The sequence below is a fragment of the Scaptodrosophila lebanonensis genome, unplaced genomic scaffold, assembly GCF_003285725.1.
Source record: "Scaptodrosophila lebanonensis strain 11010-0011.00,11010-0021.00 unplaced genomic scaffold, SlebRS2 tig00001410-arrow-pilon, whole genome shotgun sequence".
In the NCBI taxonomy this organism is placed as follows: Eukaryota; Metazoa; Arthropoda; class Insecta; order Diptera; family Drosophilidae; genus Scaptodrosophila; species Scaptodrosophila lebanonensis.
This window is the reverse complement of record NW_022060738.1, coordinates 5,633,923-5,656,553: the sequence shown is the minus strand read 5'-3', so window position 1 is coordinate 5,656,553 and position 22,631 is coordinate 5,633,923. Positions and strand designations below refer to the sequence as shown.

The following is a 22,631-nucleotide window of genomic DNA, read 5'->3' as shown; positions in this document are numbered from 1 at the left end:
AAGTCGTCAGCAAGCTGTTGCATTATATACATAAAACGTCTATGTGCGACTTGTGAGTGGCAAGCCAAGCCTTTCCACCCACTATCCACTGTCTTCCCTTCCTTTCCTAGTTGGGCATGGTAAGTAACAGGGGAGCAGATGAGACGATGGGACGATGGGACGTTGAGACGATGAGAACAGAAATCAAGGCAATGGGAATGGCATTTTCATTTCCATTTCATATTGCGTAAACAGGCTTTTGAATTACATGTGTTATGTGCGCACATCTTACGCAGCTGAAGCAGCAATTTAATAAACTTTTCCCTCTCTTCCCTCTCTTCTCTGGCAAATTAGCTTTACATTCTCTCAATTAAGATTGAGCGTAACAATTGCGCTTTGACGTAAGCAGAGCCTGATGCAGAATGCCGCATACCACACATACATACATACTCGTACATACATACATATACATGCATGCGTGTACATGCAAATACATTTAATTGAATCCAATTTAGCAATGCATTTCTTTTTTGCATGAGAGCTCTGAGATATGTGGAGTACCAGTGCGCTATGAGAGTTGCTGCAACACACAAGGGACTAACCGGACTAACCCCTGCCTGAGAGTGCAGCGATTTTTGCATCGCATGGGCAGCGGCTTTTGTCACTTTTAATTGCTTGTAATTGCAACATTTTTCCACAAACAATCCTTTATTTATTGTCATGACAGCTTACAATTAACTTCAGCTTCTGGCCAGCGAGCTCTCGAGAAGATTACTCTGCTATAATAATTATAAAAGGTTTCGATTGTGGATTATACCTAATTTTGTCTTCACACGTTAGATTGGTTCCAGAAAAAGTTGTTTAAAAAATCGGGTAAAAAATAAGTTGATCATATGGTTTTTTAAATCGTGTTAAATGGAATAGTGTCGTTTAACCAATTATAAAATTTTTAATTTTCAAACCGCGTTAGAACAGACCGTGTAAAAACAGAATTAGGTGTATATGTACATATGTAACTACACCTAATTCTGGTTTTACACGGTTTTGACAACACGATTTGAAGATAAAAAATTATAACATTTTCATCACAATTTTATTCCATTTAGTAAGATTAAAAATATTACAACACAAATAAATAAAAACAAACACAGCTCAAAACAGAGGAACCATTCTTGTATGGGTCGTTACAAAGAATTATACAAAGAGGTAGCAAAAATTCGCCAGCAAGGGCTCATAGCAGAGTTCACTGTTAAAAATTTAGATGTAGAACGAACTAGAGTTCAAAACGAACCAGTTCAAAATTATTTCAGCAATGATATGTTTTAAATGATGATGACAGCAATTAAATTTATGTTCCTGTATTTATGATTATCATTTCATTTTTTTTTAACAACATAGCTGTTTTACATACATATACGTACATACAAGTAGAAATTGATTTTAGTTACTGAACTTGTCATACATTTAATTAACATTACATACTTTTAAGCTTAGGGTGCATATCTTTTTTACTTTACTAACTATGCTTGTGTAAAAACATATTCCATATGTGATTTAATACAATAAACATGAATACCTATTCTTAAAAAATCCTCTTTTTTCACTAATTTTAGTAGGTTTTAGGGAAATAATCACCTATTTTTGATCGTATGCAAATGTCTTTTTTTAACGGTTTTTCTGCAACCAATCTACCATGTGAGAACTGAATTAGGTGTATTTGTAGGCTGAACTAAACGGGACTCCTTTTTGTTAGATATTTTAATAATATGCTGCCTTATTCTACAACTTTGGGAAGTCTAGATAAATAGCACTGATTTGATGAGAGCGACATCAAATTCTTCTCCCTCCCCAAAATCTTCAATGCTTATGCTTGTTTATTATTCCCCTGTATGTTCTTCTGACATTATTACTCAAACAATCCTTTACTGATTGTCACAAATTTTATTTATTGTATAAATTAACTTCAACTGCTGACCAGCGAGCTCTTGAGAAGATTACTCTGCTTAATTATTATAAAATGTTTCGATTATTGATAATATGAAACTATTTGTAAACTGCACTAAATGGGACTTTTATCTTGTTAAATATTTTAATAATATGTATGCTGCTTTACTCTACCACCTATACTCTTCACAAACTATAAGAGCTATTGTTAGTCTAGATACATAGCTCTGGTCTGATGAAAGTCACATCTGATTCTCCTCTATATTCCAAAATCTTCAATGTTGTTTTTTATTATGTATTATTACCTTTCTGAGTTCTTCTGATATGGTACTTATATCTTTGTGCCATATACATATATTATATTGGAGTTATAATTTTGATAAAAACGTCTCTGGCAGAGAATTGCATTGCCTCCAAAAGGATACCTATTCATATTGACGGTCCAACTTTTGTATATATTGGAACACAATAAGTCACCTGATTCAATCAAATTGTTAAAAAATTGCTCTGCTCTTTTCACCGATGTGCAATTTAAAAAACTTGATTGCCATAAAAAGGCATTGCACTTTTTTGTAACCAGCAGCATTTCATCACCTGTGCCTGCATTCTGGATAAGCCCGTGCTAAAATGCATAAATATATGTACTATATACGTGTTCATATACAAGTACATGTGTATGCGGTGATAAGTGCCTGTGTTGGTGACTTCCTGACTGTTAACTCTCAAACTATCATGTTATTAGGCAGAGCTGCATGAAAATGTAAATAGCACTGTTGCTTAACAGAATTATAGCAAGTGGGGTAATGGCAACTAACATAACCTACCATAACAGCGGATGCATATGTGCGGCCTTAAAAAATAAAGTACAGCTAAATATGTGAGAAAATATAAAATACATTTGCAAGTTGTGCCTTTTATTCAAAGAACCCAAAATCTATGGAACCTTTTATATAGAGTTAATATTATGTTATTAAATGTAAACTAAATAAACCATAGTCTATTTCTATGTGCGACCCATTAGCAGGATACGACCAAACTGTTGCTCCTTTTAACAGCTGCCGCAAAGACACGCTCTGGCAAAAGCAGCGTGTACGGCGCGCAAACAGCGTGTTAACAGCAGCGAGAGCAGCGCCTGCGCACAACCACCACCAGTCACGAGTTATAGCCGAAGCGACACCCGAATGTCACGCAATTCGAGTGCAACGAGTGCGCGCTCATTGGTGGGGGTGTTGAGTCGCTTACTCGCTAACTTCAAACGGCTGGTGCTCAACTTCTGCTGCTGTTCTGCTGTTTTATTGCGTTCGCTGGTGTTGTTGTTGTTGTTTTTGGTGTTGTTGCTGCAGCTGCCGAAGCAACCCAGGCTTCACTCTTCACTGTTCACAGTGCACAGTTCAGTCTGTTTGCGACGTTCGTATTGCGTGGACTCCGGCGGAAGAATCAAAGTTGGAGCTACGCTCGTTGACTTACGCGTTTTTATGTTTTGCCGCACAGTGTCAGCCTATTGTGAAAATCGCAACAATCGCGGTTTATTGTTGTATTGTACGCGTATGTATGTGTGTGTGCGTGTGCGCTGCGTGCGTGTACGTCGAATTCGTAGGCAGACCACAATACGCACAAACTCGCAACAACAACAACAACAACAACAACAACTAAAACAGCTACAGAAACAGCATCGGCAACTGCGGCTGCGACTGCGACGTGCCGTTCTGTTCTGTTCCGTGCCGTGTCGTGTTGAAAGCGCAAATGTAAATATGTGCGCACACATGCAGCAACATAAATTAAATCGAGTTAAATCGCATAAGATTCATACTAAAGTCGAAATATTAAATTAATTGCTGCACAACAACACTCGGTCATTTGCCACTGTTTGGGGTTTTTGTCTGTGTGCGGCCTGTGCCTCTGTGCCTGTGTGTGTGTCTGTATGTGTATGGGCGCTTGTGCGTTGGGGCTTATATTTGTTTGAGCGTCAGCTGCCTGCGTCTGTGTGTGTATGTGTACGTGTGCGTGTGCGTTTGCAACATCTGTTGGACGGCCTGTGGGCGAATCTAATTTCCGTTGCCGCACCGCTTTTCAGCAGCGGTTATCCGTTTTGTTGATGTCGCGTCAATTTCAATTACGACGTCCTCCTCTTCGGCTTGCGCCGCGCTCTTGGCAAGTGCGACGTCTGTGAGAAAAATCCACAAAAAAAGTTCTTATCTATTTAACTTAAATCTCAAAAAGAAAAAGTCAAATATCCTCTCAACATCAAATATCAAACTCAGGTAAGTCTCTTAAGGGCGAACTTCATTTCATTTTCAATGGGCTTTAAAATTGTTGGGAAATCTTGCCGCTGATGAGATCAAACTTAAGCATTTCATAAACTCACACGACAAACTTGATTAATCTTGGGTGCTATTTAAAGAAAGTTTAAAGACCAGAAAGCTTACCTTATCTTTTTGGTAGAACAATTGAGTGTCTGAGCTAATATGTGCCCGTTATAATGTCAAAGCATAATGTTGTAGTACACGAAAAATGTATGAGCTCCACAAGTACGGCATTGACCAAAATTTCCGGCTTAAATAATAAACATGTTTTAACAAGTTCATACACGGGTGCCATTCGTAAGTCGAATTGACAATATTTGACAATTTCTTAGTTTTCTTCATTCATTCAATCAAAAAGTAATTGCAAGTATTTATATTTGTTTACCATTGTAACAGAAAAGTCCCGAATGGTTATAGCTCACGTGATTTCTGTAATAAGTAGTAGAAGTTTGACAAATTCATAGTTAGGTAAAGTTTTCTTACAAACAATTTGATCGTCATATGTTTCTTCTGTTTTCGCTGTACGGTTTGTTCAGAATAAATTATTGCATTCTGTTTCCTGTTAAGTAAACAATAAAATAATAATAAAATACTCAATATTTGATGAAAACAAATCACCGAAAACATATTTTTATAATTTGTTTTAAGTTTTATTGCATGACATTTATTTTGTGATTAATTTAAAAAGGTAGTTTCTTACAAATTCGACTTAACAATTTCATTTTTTCTAATAAGATCTGTATTAATTAATTGATTATTTTAATGGTATTTTTTAATGCTTTTATACAAGTTTATCAATTTTAGTTAATGTTCATTTTGACTCAAAAATAGGCAATCAAGTTCCCAAGCAGGGTATAATTTTTCTCACTAAAATATTTTACTTCCAGTTTTATGTTTCGTTATTGTGATTTTTATTAAAAGCTAAACTTCATAAAAAATAGTGAATAATACAAAAATGTGCATGCCGGTTGGTTATCAAGTATTTTTCAACGCGCCTCTCGGGTATGCATCACTTTTTTTGAAACTGTTTCGTAGAGCCGTTGACAGGAAGTAGCTTGGAATAAAGTCCCTAAAATTATAACAAATAAATAAATAATAATAATAATACAGACTTACATTTAAATAATAATTAAATGTATAAAAATTATAGATCTACTTTTCTATTCATGTTCGCTTGCTGGAAATAATTTTGTTATTTCCAGTTTTTAAGAAATATATGAAGTACGCTTCATGCTAATATTTAATTGACTTGAGTATCGTTAGTTATTTCAAAACTTCTTCTTTTATGGAAAAACAAAAATTTGTGTCTCTCACAGCACTGGACTCTTACTTTGCATAAATGAACAACTTTCCAGCTGCCTTGCCAAACTTTCAATGCACATGTGCAGCAAGTTGCAAAAGTCTGCAATCTGGTCTAAAAACTGTTTCTCATTTCGATTCCCAAGCGAATTTTAACTTTAAATCTTTAGGCTTGTCCGGAAAGCTTGCGAGTAAGAGAAAGAGAGTTTGAGTGTAAGCAAAAAAAAAAAAAAAAAGGAATGGATAACAAACAATGCATATTTATGGGCCATCAACATTGTGGGGCGCTTTAAGATTTATGCAATTCATTTCAAATTTATTGCACAAATATACATATATGAAATTTCCACATGCATTTGCTGGCAACTGCAACAGCAACAGCAAGTGCTGTTATTTTTTCTACTGCTGTTGCATGTGCAACATATTAAAAATGCAACTTCGACCTTGGCTTCAAATTGCCGTGCCGGTGTAGGTAGTGGTGTCGGTGTCGGCATCGGCATCGGTGTCGGCGTCGGCGCCGGGGGTCGGAGTGTGCGGCTATAGCGGCCAACCACAGCCGTCAGACGTGTGCATAAAACAACAAACAGAAAACAGAAAAAAATGAAAACAAAATAAAGGAACAACGTGGCCAGAGCAAAGCTGCCGCACATAGTGCGCCTTTTATGGGAGCACCAACTACTGCTGCGGATGCTGAAGCTGCTCTTCATGTTATTGCATCTACTCTGCTGGTCCGGCTACTGCCACTGCCACTGCCACTACCACTGCCACATGCACAGCCACTGCTGCAGTTGTTCTCTTTCAGTTGTTGCCGCTCCTGTAGCTGTTGTTGCTGCCGTGTTTGTTATTTGTCCTTTTTACTGTACACATGACAATAACGCCGTCGGCGGCAGCTGCTCACCGCACTCAGTCTCCTGCCTTGGTGGTGGTACTTCTACTTCCACTTCTACTGGTACTGGTACGGCTTCAGTCCGGTCAGGCGTGTTTGCGTCTCGGCGAGAAGGCATCACGGTCGTAGTTTGAAGTGCCAGTGCAACTTTTTCCATTATGAATGGTGCGGTTTGCGATTTTTCCCTCCATTATTTACGAGTTTCGAGTGCAAACTTGTTTCGCTCTTTCACTCGCACAACTCTCGCACAGCAAACAAGTGGCCAGAGAATTAGAGGACAAGAGCAGCAGCAGCAGTGGCAGCAGCGGCAGCAACAACAATGGCAATAGCAACAACAACAAGAACAAGAACAACTGTAGTTGGAGCAGCAACAATGAAATGCCGCTTGGCCGCTTAAAAAATATAATCTGCACAAAATGGCAACGGATGAGCGACCAAAATGAGTCGCGCTCTATCCCAAATCTATGAGGGATAGTGGCGCAGCAGGTTGGCTTGGGTTCGTTCAGTTGTTGGGCGGCAAGGCGAAAAAGTTTGCAACTAAATGCTAAACTTTCATGCTTGGCTAAGAAACAATTTGGCTGAATACGAGCAACTTCTAATGTCTTCCTAACCGAAATGTGAATTATTGATAAAATGCTTAAAACTTTTCCAATGCCGCATGTGTGTCATGTACGGCTGGCTATATGGCTCTATGGGTATGTGTATGTGATATGTGGGTGCAGGTTTGATGCATATGTGTATATGTATATATATATATATATATATATATATGTGTGTGTGTTTGTGTGGACAGAGCATAGCTGTGCATTTATGCGTGTGCATAATTTTGAAAATCACTTGAGTATTTTGCGAAACAAAGTTGCAAGTTTTGCCAACTTGTTTCACGCACTTCTTGCTTCGGCTACGTCACATGGCCCAGCATTCAGCATACAGCACACAGAGAAAAACCCCAGAAATAAAAGGCAAATGAATTTCAATTAGATGCACACTTCGGTATAGAAAGTAAGATAGAAAGTTGCCAAAAACAAAAACCAACACCAGTTTCCTTTATACTTTTTGCAAACCTTAATTCTCATTCAAGCAAAGCAAGATGCCCTTTGCATGTTCATTAGTTAAGCAGAAAACAAATACTTAGCGAAATGTAGAAAACCTATTTGAAATTAATTTCAAAACTTTCCGCTTAGTATTTCAAGAATATGGAGGCCGATCGAATTAAAAGAACATCAGAATTAAGGAGCAATAGGGTTTAACTACTATAAGTATGATACAACACTTTCCTTTATAGTTTTTGCAAACCCAAAGTAATATAATAGATGCCCTTCGCATGTTTTTTAGTTAAAGCATAAAACAAATCTTTAGTTTAATCAAAATATAGAAGTTGATAGAAAAAGTATTTGAAATTAATTGTAAAACTTTCTGCTTAGTATTTAAAAAAAATTGAAGACGATGGAATTAAAAAGAGCATGAGAATTAAGTAGCCAAAAGGTTTCCCCTATTATATGAAACAGATTAGTTTTATCCTGTGAATACTTATAGTTAATTAGCAATAGTGTTTAACTATAATATGATACAGATATGTGTCTTTTTTTCCTGTGAATAGCTATATTCTCCAATGCGTTCTATATTTTGAACGAAAGCAATTAGTCTCTTAATAGCTTTGAGTGATGAATAGAAAAACAGCGAATGAAGTTTAAAATATTATCTAAAAACGTTTAATAAATGTGTGTTTTATTGGGAGAATTAACGCAGCAATTGCCTGCGCTTTAAACCCAAAACAGAAACTAAATTCTAGATGAATATTTCATGCACATTTTCCACAAAATGAGCGACTCTGTGCAATAATAATGTGAGTTAAAAATAGTTATTGCATTTAAAACAATGTTTGGATTGAAGTGGCAAACAAAAGCGAAAAATAGTAAAGTACTTTCATGCAATAAGGCTGAGAAAGGTATGAGTTTTTAAATATTTAATTTGCATAGTTCAAAGGGGCATATTTTCTTTGAGTGTGGGGCCTCTAGCAGCAGTTAGGCTGTTCAAGTGAATGTATGCCTGGATGGCTCAAACTGCGACCCGGCACAACTTCTCGTGCATGCAGCACATTCTCTGACATTGATAAATGATTTTGCCACTAAACTTTAACAAGAAAACCCCAAACAGCCCCACGCACTAGAAACCGTAGTAGCAGTTGCAAGAACAGGAGCAGCGGCAGCTGCACGAGCAGGAGCAGCATTGCAGCATCCGCTGCTCAAGGAGGGTGGACAAGGGCAATGGAAATGGCAAGGGATAGTGCCTTGCATTCATAACAAGCAAATTGTTGTTGCTCACTAAAGCGTGAACTCTGTACTCTGTACTCTGAAATTTGCCTGCTCGCTCGTTGAGGCCCAGTGCAATTATCAGAACTTGCACACTTCAGTTGCTTGACGAGAAAAGCGAACAAGAAAAAAATGAAATACGAAAAGAGAAGAAAAGAAAACAAAAGTTGTAAATAAAATATATACTTGTATATACTATATACTATATATGTGTGTATATGATAAATTTAATTATGCCCCAAAAAGGCAACTACTACTTCAACAGCTGCTCTCATTCGCTCGCACTCTCACTCACTCATTCGCAGAATGTTAGAGTCCTTAAGCAAAATTTCATTCACTTAAAAGTCCTAAACCAAGTAATATTTTCTCTCCTTTTTTTGGGTTGCCTTTACTGCTGTGTGAGTGTGTGTGTGTGTGGCAAGCAAATGCAAATGAAAAACCGCACCGCATGCTCAAGCCGAGTTTTCCCAACATGTAATTAGAACGAGCAATGCGCGCACTGGCCAAAAATGTTGTGGGCGTAGTACTTTTGAGATATAACTATACTCGTACTAGTAACAGCCGGCAACAGTCGCCAGCCAGTTGGCCACAAAAGTTCAAGTTTGCTCGTCTGCAAGTTTCCATCGACGTCGCCATCTCCGGTGCTTGTCTGCCGTTGAAGTCTTCTTTGTGAAGTGCTCCCTGCTCCATGCACCACAGTCTACCGACGGCATCTCCTGGCCACTCAGCGTTTTGGGACGAAACTTGTGTGTAATTTGGACGAATGTGGCACTGTCGATGTGTTGACAACTGCACACAAACACACACACATATATATAGTACATGCTCGTGCATATACGCTGGCAAAAAACTACACAGAACTTTATTTCAAGTTTTGAAGAACCGGCGAAAGCTGCAAGAGCCAGCGTTTGTGCGGTCAAAATAGAGCTGAAGAAGAAGAAAGTTATGCGCTTGAAAAATTTTCCTCTTTTTTTTAGTGGCAATGCTTTAAAGTTTGTTTACGGGGCGCGTATAAAATGCGTAAGACGGCAGCTCAGTTTAAGAGTTTCTTATTTAACGAGCAACGGGCAGAGCACTCACACACATTTAAATACATGTATACTTATGTATATATGTATAGTATGTATCTGCTAGTATAAATGCTGCAAAGTTGCTATATAGTAGTACTCGTAGTATGTGTCCATGAAGAATGCTCCAAGTAATTGCAACCAATCAGCCAGCTTGCAGTGCCATTCAGTATGAGCTCAATAAAAAAATGCATGAATGAGCATTCATTTCAACTTTTAACAATGCCGGCAAATAAACTTTGTACAGCACAGCAGAATAAATTGGATAGATCATTGTAAATATATGCACTATATATGTACATGTGCACGGAGGGTATTAATTACACAATTATTTACATATATGGAAATGTTTAATGGGGCTTAAACAAAAAGTACACAAGGCGTCCTCCTTCTTTAATTTACTGATAGATATATATTTACTTGCAGAAACGATGAGCATCTGTTATTACTTGTTGTTTATTATGCATTTCCACTTCATTACAAAAAGTACATTATTCATTAGCAATGTAAACTAAATTTCAAAGCGCCCTCTTCCATTGGTTTGTTGATAGAAAAAAGAATGTATTCATAAAATTAAATTTGTTTCGCTTGTCACTTAACGTCATGAATTAACACAAGTATCATGTTTCAACACATCGCTGTAACATAACACATCATAACATAATTTAACTACGTCTGCAGCGCTCACTGGCTTTCATTAACATAATGTTATTTGGCAGCGCTTCTTGCTCTCATTGCAGCAGCTGATCTGCGAATGCAGCTGCAGTTCGCTATTCAAAGTTAGTATAAAGCTCTCGTGCTCGTCGATTGAGCACGTCGGCCACTCTTTCCGTTATGCTGCGGATCGCGTGCAAGTTTACAAAAACAAAATTCATGCAGTGGTTACCAAGCAAAACCACAAGCAAGTTCATGTATAAACAAAATACACGTAATGCGTGTTTCGTTGCTGCACTGCACAGCAGAATTAACTCATGACTGTAACGATTATTTTTGTTCTAGATGTTGTTGTAGTGCTCTTAATTTAAAATTATGATTCCAGCCGCTCTAGAGCTTTCTATTAACGAAGTCCCCACTCAATAAATGCGTTATCGCGTTAAGCAGATCAAAAATTTCATAGAAAATATCAAATCAACACGGTTTAATCGGGCTGGGAAATGTCTTATAGATTGATTAAACATAGGAAACAATTTTTAAATCATTTCTGTGGTGTATAAAGAAAGAACGCATTTGCAGGCCGCGATCCAGCCTATTTGTGAAACATGTCGTTACCGTCGGAAAATAGATTCAGCTTCAATTTTTATTGATGTACAAGAATGTTTATGAATAGCAAAATGTTACCATATACAGGACATATCTATCTACTTGTATGTACTTATAAAATAAATAGAAATTTCCGGTACACTGTTTGGCAATATTTTTTTTTTTCATTTTGCCAGACTTATATCTCAATTAATAGCGTGAATATTTTTTTGTTTGTTGGTTTCTTCATTTTGCTACGTTTAATACTACAGAAGTCTGAATTATAAAGAAAATGAGTTGAATGTTATGGATTGCGGGTAGAGTATTCCATACTCTTAGCACGAAAAATTCGTGGCCGGGTCAGCTAGTATATTTACAACAATCCACTTTTAAACTTTTCTCATCAAAGTGTCTAAATATAGTATGTATAGTATAGTATTTTTCTGAAATGCGAAAATTTTAAAATTGTTTTTTAAACTATTTTCGGCATATAGTCTGGATGGAAGTTGTCCATTGCAGTTGTAGTCCTTCAACACATTCGTAAATATTTGAGGCTGTACTCGGAAATATTAACCGCACCAGTGAAGAACCTATATATACCTCTATGCGATATACATACAATTCTTATGTTGCAAAGATTCTTAACATGTTTTGCGAAAGTTGTTCGGGACAAAAATATTCCTTATAACATCGTGACTGGTATTTTTAGCTGATCCTGATACCAAGCACCACAATCTCATTTGGAGAATTCAAACTAAAGACAATCTTGATTTGGGTTTACGACTCCCAGAGTATTGTCCACAAAGATTTTATTCCACCATTAATGCTATATATCCGGAATATCGCTCAAAAAGAAGTTATCATTTGTTGACCAATATTGCATCATCTCAACAATCGAGAATTGTGAACGATTTTTTATGGCTTTAACTTAAAGCGTTATGAGGAGGAAGAAATCACCCAAAAGGCTTCAACTGACATCGTGAAGACCATACCGTTCACCAAGCTTTTGGACCGTGCAAAGCATTCTATGGAATGCAAATGGAAATTTGTAGTATAAAATAAATTAATTTTGCCAAAAATATGGTTTGATTTTCTTATTTCTAAAAAGTCTTCATTACTTCGAACAATTTAGAGAGGTAAAACTCTTAACTGTTTTTAGCGTCTTCACAAACACAAGCACTTTGCATTTAAACAGTTATTGATCCACACCATATAGTTTGCAAATCGTTAATGCGATAAGGCCACAAACCTCTGTGCTTCTTAACATCTGCAGTATTTAAAAATTCTAGGCAATTAATATGAAATTTTCCACCTGTTTCGACCGCAAGACCCATACCGGCGAACAGGCCGGCAGGCAGGCAAGTCAATTTTTGCACGCATTCATTCATTCGTTGGGAATGAAATAAAAAGAGAAAGGAGAAGAAAAAACAATGCAATTAATTGCGCATGCAATATGAAAATGTTCTTTAAATTGAAAATTATAATGATTTATGGTGCAGTAGAGTCGGAGCTTTATAGAAAATGGCCATAGTCAGTCATATTGGTTTTCTGTTCTGCTCTGTTCAGTTCTGCTCTGCAATATAAAACATTTAACGGTCGGCTTTGTGCTGCCACTGCCGCTACCTCATTCAGCAGACGAGTACAATGAATGAATGAATGAATGAAGCCGGCGTTATTCATTCGACTACTCTCACACACAGTCACACTCACACACACACACACACACACTCAACGGCATTGTGAGTACTTTTTCCTTTCTGATTTTTTTTTCGAGCTATATTTTTTTTGCATTTGCATTCAAACAAGTAATGAAGTTATCTTTTTTGTGGCGAGATCGTCGACGCTTTGTTCTTGTTGCTGCACGGTTTTATATTTTTATCGATGCACGTTAAATTTTATTGCGATTGTTATGAGCGCAGCTCGATTGCATGTTGTTATTGTTGTTGTTGGTGGTGGCGATGGTGGTGGAGGTGGTGGCGGTGGTGGCGGTGGTGGCGGTGGTGGCGATGGTGGTGTTGGTGTTGGCAGCGTTGTTGTTGTTTTATATTTAATAAATTTAAATCACTTTATATGTGAGTTTTATGTGCGTTAATAATGCGCTCGAGCGCCCGCTGCATCGTTTGCCTTTTTATACCTTTCAACTTTCTGAAAAAGCAAACATGCCTCACAATGCAGGCGACTGGTGTGTGTCTGTGTGCGTATGTGTGTGTGTGTGTGCTGCATAAACTAACCGATTGTTTTAAAATGTAAAAAAAAAGAAATTCCCCACATACTGCTTGCTGCGTAAAACGTTTGCGATAATTAAAGTGCTTCAACATTTTCCGAGCGCCACACGCGGCGTATGCGCAATTTATGTGCTGAACGCCACTGGCGGCGTATTGCTAATGTCATTATATCAATAAAGAGCAGCCTCATATATCACCAGTAAATATAAGTAGAATGTAATTTTTTTATTATTCAGCTCTGCACATGCAAATGAAACGGAAATGCGGCTAATTTTCCAGTCTAAGCGAATTCAATGGCAGCTGTCAACGCGACACGCCTCACGCCCCTTCATTGCGTGTGTTGTTGGTATTGGTGTTGGTGTTGGTGCTGTTGCTGACGGCGCACAATAAAAATAATAATAATAACAATAATAAATGATAGAAAAATGCGCATAGAAATATGCTGACGCAGTGAGGGAATTTGAATTGTGATTGCGATTGCGATCAGGATCGGGGTGGAGGTTGGGTTGGGGGTGGGATTGGGAGTGGGAGTGGCAACAAGGGCGGTCTAAATTGGGCGCATGTATCAAATTGAGGCGTGCGTGGCACACGTTCAACTTTCAGGCTTTGGCGTCAATGGCGGCCAAAATGTTTTCAATAAACGCCAACAACAATGATTTCCCGCACAAGCAACAACAAAACGACAAGCGACTTTATTTTTTAAATATGTACATATTTTAAACTGGGCCCTTCTGTCTTTGCTGCCTCTGTCAGTTTGTCTATTATACTTGTATTGACTGCGTCATTATATACATACATGCGAGTATATAGTATACGCTTTATATGTATATGCATACTCGAACACATGCGCATTTTCACATAATATAAACACTGGCACGCACACAGTGACAAATGCCCGCCATTTGGCCAACAACAATTGTCAGTCGACACACATTTTAGCGGTTGACATTCTGACAAAAGCAACAACAAGGCCAACAACAACACCAGAATCATTGCTATTCCAATTGACAGCAAAGGCAATAGATGTGTCGCCCCCAACAGTAATACGAGGGTAGTCCTAGAATAAATACAAAAACCATATTTTATTCATATATGATGCCAATGCCTAATCCGATTTCCCCAACTTCTTGAACAGTACAAGCAAATGCAGAGAGTTTACATGCATAATATGCAAGGCAATCATATCATATTTCAGATTAAAGCTGGTACTTATTACTATGGTTAGCAAGCAAGTAATTTGACTTAAAATAATCTTCATTACCTGATCGAGCGACTTCTTTCTTCGATTTCTGATTTTATATTTTTGTATATATTATATATTGCATGTGGGATCGACATCGTCTTCGATGTTCGCAAATCATATGACTGTTAATATTTAATTTTAAAAGCAAAATCAATTGCACTGGCCCGCATCATTTTAAATCAGTTCTGGTTTATAAAATGAAAAGAACACATTTTTACAAAAATATCAAGAAATTGTCTCATAAGTGATTTTCTCTCTCTCTCTCCGCATAAGTCCCCAGCAATAATTAGCCATCATATGAATGCCCGATCTGCCTTGGATATTCTCTTTTTATATCTTGAAGGAAGCGTTCTAATTGTTCTTCACGAAGATCTTTTTTATGTACATATATACAAGTATTACAGCCTACATTTTTGAAGTTGAGAAGCACTTTCTCGACTTACTCTATATAAGTAGTTATCAGCCTAATAGTTTCCAAAGACTTTTGTGCAACTGCTACTTGTAAATTGGCAGTCTTTTTCTTTTTAAATCTTAATGCTAGCAACTCAGCACGCTCTTTAGAAAGATCCAAGTCTGTGATGAGATCATTAGGCGCTCCATGTGAATCATCTTCTTGAAAAGCTTCCATTTTTATTTTGCAGGCCTGTGTTTACAGACGTTATAATTATATTAATAATTATTATTTGCGCTGGTTATGAGTCAAGAATAAAACTTGGCTTTGCTTGTGCTAAATTATTTCTAAAACACAACCGAAATGTATACACTGCGCTACTTTTATTTAACTTTGAGTTATCATGCCACTCAAAGATTTCTTTGTTTTATTATTAATAGCACAAATTTGATGTTGATTTTAATTATAATACAATTATATCTTCGTAACCATGAATGCTTCCTATTATTTATGCGTCAGGCCGATTGCTGCTTCTGGAACTAACCTCGTGCTACACCCATAGAGGAGAGAACAAATATTGCGACAAATACATGTATGTACATATGTATGTATTTGACATAATTTACAGGCAACTCCGCACTTTGATGGCGAAATGAGCCGCAAGCCTTTCACTAATTAGCCAACGCATTTCAATTACATGCCAACTAAACAAATAAAAATCGACCAAATGAAACAACAAACAACAATAGACAACCCGCAATTGCACAAACGTCAAAACGCAACCAACAGCAACAAAAATTGATAAAAGCACAAAAAGAAATTAATGATGGCGCATAATCAAACATAATTGTTATATGCAAACACAAAAATAATATATGGAACGTGCCAAATTCATAGACAGGCGGCCACGAAATAATTACCTACAATTGCCTTGTACACACATACATACATGCAAACAAGCATACATATAAACACACACACACACACACACCGCATACATGTACAAGTACTAGGTATAGACGAGTTAGTGAAGCGCACAAAATAAATGAGAATTTTTGTGTTTAATTGGAAATTTGATGCGAAACAACAAAATTCTTCCACCCCTTTTCCTCGCTCGCCCTCTCTCTCTCAAAATATTCCTGTCTGTATGTATTATTGTATGTATATACACTTACTATGCCAATTGGTTTGGCAGTGCTGTTGACGAGCACAAATTGAACTTTTCTCAACATATTAAATTTCATCAAGGGGTATTATTTTCAGCCTCATTATTTTCGACAAAATAAAAGACAAGCCTCTACACAAACCAGGTTCACAATGTGCATTGAATTTTCGACTATTCTATAACAAAAGCAGTTAACGTTACTTTGTATGTAATTCCTCAAGAGCACATTTATTATCACGGATAGAAGAATAGTGCGTATAACGGCACTTTATACATTCATATGTATGTATGTACACCCTTACAAGCTTATGTAAGTGCTTATAACTTAATACATATCGAATGAAATCGAAATGCGCATCGGTTGACTGGAAATAGACATTTGAGCATTGTATTTAATTGCCACAAGTCTGTAGATATTAGTGGAGAAATGGTTGCAATTGAAACGCAGAAAATGTTAATTGGATATGCGAGCAAGGCTTGTATTAGAGTTGTGCATCTGAAAAGTCTGCACTCAACCAGCATACTATATATAATCCTACAAAGAGATTTACATATACATATGTACATATATCGATTTCAGAAGGGTTTTGCATGCTGAATGTTTTGGGCAACAAACAAATAAATACATACAACACAAAGGTTAATATACTCACTAATCCCCGTGAGTACAAGCTGCCACGTCGCACAGCTATGACTTATATTATTAGACTATTTATACATACTTATATATACATTTGTATATTACTCAGCTAAAAATATGGCTTGTAGTATGCATAAATTGCTTAATGACATTACCATAGGAGATTGAAAAAAACTAGCATTAGTCAAGAGCTAAAACAAGATAGAACGCTACAGTCGAGCAAGCCAGACAGTAAAATAGCCTGTACTCTCCACAAAAAAGAAAAATTAAAAAAAAAAAAATTAAAAAAAAAAATAAATTATTAAAAACAAGAAAGGAATGCTAAAGTCGAGCAGGCTCAACTCTTAAATACCCTGTACCACCCCACAAAAAAGTAATTAAATTAATTAATTAATTTAATTAAATTAATTAACTAAATTAATTTAATTAATTAACTAAATATTAACTAATTAAATATAAAATATTCCATGCATGCATACATACATTTACAATTACATCAGAATCGTGTCTATGCGTGTTTGTGTACTTGTACATATGTATGTATGTGTGCATTGAGCCTGGTTATATGGCTATAACTTTCTTTCCGATCATTCTATCACAATGAGACTTGGTATACGGTTATATAATTACTAACCTAATGTGACTACCAAATTTTAGTTCAAAATTCCAAGAATTACGGGAGTTATAGAAAATCGGTAATAGGGGGGGAGTGGGGGGGTGGATCAGAAAAAATGAACAAACTCGTCCTTTCTCGGTCTCAGGAGAATCTGTATACCAAGTTTGGTTATTCTAGCTCTTATACTTTCGGAGATCCTTGCGTTCATACAGACAGACAGACGGACAGACAGACGGACAGACGGACAGACGGACATGGCTATATCGACTCGGCTTGTCATGCTGATCAAGAATATATATACTTTGTGGGGTCTACCAAGCCTCCTTCTGTGTGTTCCATGTGCACTCGCACTAAACTAATATACCCTTTTACCCTTTGGGTACAGGGTATAAAAATTAATGAATTAATTAATTAAATTAAATTAGAATATATGTTTATGTTTAGTTTTAACAGCATACATTTACATCACGTACCTATGCGTGTTTATATGCGTGTATGTATGCAGCACAAAGTTGAACCAAAGCAGCAACAACAACAACAGCTGCGGGCAGCGCTGCCGACAGACGCAGCGCATGAGCAGCGATTTTACTTATGGCTATAACTTTCTTCAGAATTGACCTATCGTGATGAAATTTGTCACACGGACACATTAGTACTAACTGGATGTACCTACCAAAATTGATTTCAAAATTCCGAGAATTACGGAAGTTATAAGAAAAAACACGAATTGCGGGGGAGTGGGGGGGTGCATCGAAAAAAAACTCAAACTCGTACTTTCTCGGTCTTAGGAGAATATGAAACCAAGTTTGGTTATTCTAGCTCTTATACTTTCTGAGATCCTTGCGTTCATACGGACAGACGGACAGACAGACGGACAGACAGACGGACAGACGGACGGACGGACAAGGCTATATCGACTCGGCTTCTCATCCTGATCAAGAATATATATACTTTGTGGGGTCTGCCACGCCTCCTTCTGTGTGTTACATACATGCGCACAAAACTAGTATAGCCTTTCACCCTTTGGGTACAGGCTATAAAAAACAGACATTTCTCAAGAGCAAAAAAAAAACCGACAATTTATATGCTGCCTATAATTGCAATCACTATGTACTTATACGCATTATGTTATTATACTTGTACTTATTATCTCTCTTCAAGATCATTGCGCTTTTGGTCTCAGAGAGCTTTGTTGTGCTGGCGAGCTAGATTAAATTATTAGCTTCGATTCAGTTTGTAGGCTGTATTTACATAAACTTTGCTCTTTTACAATTTTATTTTCACAATGGTCCCATGACATTGCTTATTAAATCAATTCAGACCCCACAAAGTATATATATTCTTGATAAGCATGACAAACCAAGTCGATATAGCCATGTCCGTCTGTCTGTCTGTATGAACGCAAGGATCTCAGAAAGTATAACAGCTACAATAACCAAACTTGGTATCCAGATTCTCCTGAGCCCGAGAAATGACGAGTTTGTTCATTTTTTCTGATCTACCCCCACCCCCCATTTACATTTTTTAATATTTTTTAATTTTTTTTTGTGGGGTGGTACAGGGTATTTAAGAGTTGAGCTTGCTCGACTTTAGCATTCCTTTCTTGTTTTCAATTGCAAACATCATATTCCCCAAAGCCATACTTATTCGTTAATATTACTGAAGACACAATTAAATGCTTTATTAATTTTGGAGACCGTCAACAATTCCCCACACACAAAATTATTTAAATTCGTGATTATACGTTTTTCGCACGATAAGCTTTTCAAACGTTATAACAAAATGGCATAACGGGCACACTATATAGTTTACTTCAAACAAATATACGTGTATGTGTGTGCACACAGCCGTATGTATTTGATTAATAGATATATAGTTTGATTAACTAAACTGAGCTTCAAGGCACTTCTGCGTTTGAGGGCTAATTTTATTGTTTGTCAATCATATACAAGTAGTATAGAATGATGTCTATTTCATATTTTAGAATCGGTTATTCCTAAGAAAAGTTATTAGCTCTTATTATTTACTTTTTCTTCTGCAATTCTCACATAGGTATTTCCAGGCCTACTTCTTTCTGTGGGGGAGTGGAAAGGGACAGGGAATTTTACTGTCGGGCTTTCTTGAATGTAACATTCTCAATTGCTTTTATATACGCACTGACTTTTTCTCGTCTTTTCCAATGAATTTTAAATCAACCATATCAATATTTTACATTTAAAAATTTTTGTTTTATCTTATGATTTTACAAATTTGTAAATTGAAGAACTTTTTGCGTTAAACATGTAACGGTTACAGAAGGAATTTGGGACTAGGTGGTCGACATGAGTAGGAGCGGCACGCTTAGAGTTCCGGCTCTGGCTCGTCGGCAATTGGGTGGTGTTCTTTACCTCCTACGTCATGTATGTCCCATGCTTATTATTTATTTTAAATAAGCGTGCATAAGACGAGAAAACAAAACCGGAAGAGAAACACTTAAACTGACTTCGGACGGACTTGCACCTACACTAAACTGCACACACATGATCAGAACTCAGATGTTGGCGAGTCTGAATACGCCCTCCCTACCTTGGTCATTACTAAAAGCCACATACAGAACAAAAAAAAAGAATATTAACAATGACCCCTTTGCTGGAAACAAAAACTTACGAAGGCATTGGGTTTGGCGTGAAATCAAAAAAATGATAAATTAGTAACACATTATAATTTATTTAAATGGGAATAAAAATTAGAGTGTTAAAGGAAAACATAAAACAAATTGCTGAACATACTATTACTAACAAATTCAATAAATCGAAAAATAATAAAAGAGAAAAAAAAATTACAATATTAAAAAAATTGAACCTTTTAAAATAAAAATAAATATTGCTCGAAGAAAAAAAAAAATTCATTAAACAGCCGTTCAGTGGCGTAGAGAATAAAAATAAATATAAACTTTCTTTAGTGAGTATTGCGCTTCCAATGACCCATTTTTTGAAATCAAATGCAAATAAAAGAATAAATAAACAGCTGTCTACTTACGGCTGGGCTGCTGATCCCACGCAGAAAGCGCTTTCCGTCTGGAACGAGCGTAGCTGTAAAAAAAGACACCGCGCTGGAATAAGAGCGCGCAAACAAAAAAAAACCCGCGGGAAGCAAAGTAAAGCGCACAAGCGCGAGAGAGAACCATTAATCGCTCTCACGTTCTCACTAAAAAAAATTGGTGCCTTCCGAATTACGGAATAAGGCAACAAGAAAAAAAAATGCAAAAATAAAACAGTGGCTTAACAATTAAAACCATACATATCACGAGCACTTCAAATAAAATTTTGCCACTGATTTGGACAAATTAACATATATAAAAAAAACTAGCCTAACCTTATAAATACTAATACGCCGGCAATCGGCTTCTTCGGCGCTTGCGCGCCACTGCAATCTTACCCGAATTTACTCGGGTTTTTTACTTTTTTTCGGGCACTAAACCGACACCAACAATAAAAAAATTAAGAAAAAAAAATGGGTAACACCTCCGGGCGAGTTCCGATACTTATTTTAACGTTTGGTCGCCGATTTAAAAAGGGTCGCGCCCCCGCCGACGTTTGGTCGCTATAGCCGCCTTTTCTACACTCCCAAATTAAAGTAGAAGCTGCCGGGTGTTGAGTGGACGGGAAAGCTAGCCTGGAAGTTGCTCTCTTCTTTTTTTTCTGCCGTTTATTCTCCCTCTAGGCACTGCGGCCGACCGAGTGGAAGTCCCAGGCAAGGTTTGTTGTTGCAGACAGCTGATCAAGGCCCTGCAAATTAATTTAATGCCTATCAGACTGCCTTGCCTAAACACTTGTTGCAAAAAAAAAATCACGCAATCTGCAACTTACCGTGGTCTGATACTTCTTCCGCAAATATTTTAGCGGCTTTAATGGTTGTACCCAAAGCGGTTAAAGAGAACAATTACACACTTTTGAATTCAATTTGGGAACTTTACTTTTTTTCCCACAAAAGGCACAAGCATTTGCTTTCTTGCCAGCGGAAGAAAATTTGACTTTTTTTTTTTTTTTATTTCGACAAGTTGAACTTAACACTTCATACACTTCTGGCTTGATTGACGTTCGGAATAAAAAAGACCGAACGTACTACCGCTGGCGCGAACGAAAGCTTTTAACATAGCGTCAGTGAAAGGCGCCAATTTCTTCCTTTTGTTGACATTTGCTGCTGCTATTTCACTTTCACCTTGTACCTGTTAAAGGCTACTGTTTAGCTTGACCAACAGATGGCGAGTCGTTAAATTTTAAAAATAATTAAATTTAACGTACAGGCTACAAGTCACGCTACAAACACCCCCTCACCAAAATCAGACTTGGGGAATAAAGCGGGCTTAATGCACACAAGGCTGATCTGACTTGTAGCTTTTTGTCCTGCAAATCGCGTATGCTTATTGGCGCAAATCTTTGGCATGATAACGCCCTATCAGTCGCCCTTGCAAGTCTTCGACATCATAATATGAGTTTCCGAGTTTGCTTCGAATTCTCGCTTTAATAAAAGTTGGACCAAGTTTTGCACTATAACCGGTTTGAAAAGAGCTCTGCTTGAAATTGCGATGATAAATTTCTTGCCCTACCTGGTAGCTGACTTCGCGTGACCTCAGGTTATAATTTCGTTTATTTTTATCATTTTGCCTTTTCGAGACTTCAGCTGCCTTACTTTTAACAATGTCAAAAGAATCCGTTTTTGAAAATGCAATGGCTCTATCTTCTAATAGATCTAGCGATTTCAACAGCTTATAAGTGGCTCCAGAAGTCACCATATGCTGCCCAAATACCATATAATAAGGACTCGTATTTAATGCAGCATGTACTGCAGAACGCAAAGCACAAGAAATTCTGCTTAAATTTTCGTCCCAATCTCGCTGATCAGGCCGTATGTATGAACAAATTGCTGCAATCACTGACCGATTAACTCGTTCAGAAGCATTTGCTTGCGGTGAATGTACGGCTGTGAACATCTGGAAAATTTTGTGTTCTTGCAACAAATTCCTAAAGGCAATAGATTTAAATTGGGACCCATTATCTGACACAATACACTCTGGTACCCCAAAAGTGTGGAAGAGCTCATTTTGCAAATACTTGATCACCACCTCAGCATTCAGTTTTTTGACTGCTTTGAGGAAAACGAATTTTGAGAAGTGATCCAGCACTATGAAAACTCCCACGTGACCACTTTTAGAACGTGGATATGGACCTAAGAAATCCACGTACAACCGTTGAAAGAAGCGTTGCGTTTCGTGCGGTTTACCAAGTGGAGGTCGCAAAGTACAGTTTACAGATTTTGTAGACTTACAAGTTTCGCATGCAT

The 22,631-nt window shown here is 37.2% G+C and overlaps 1 protein-coding gene across 1 annotated transcript in view; it reads left to right on the top strand.

The window, feature by feature from the left end:
• The first annotated feature begins 3,378 nt into the window (after nt 1-3,378).
• Nucleotides 3,379-22,631, top strand: part of LOC115630522 (protein O-mannosyl-transferase TMTC1) — a 118,197-nt gene continuing 98,944 nt past the window's right edge. The window contains exon 1 of the mRNA XM_030527126.1: nt 3,379-4,184. The gene's annotated coding sequence lies outside the window, so the exon portion shown is untranslated. The remainder of the gene's footprint in view (nt 4,185-22,631) is intronic.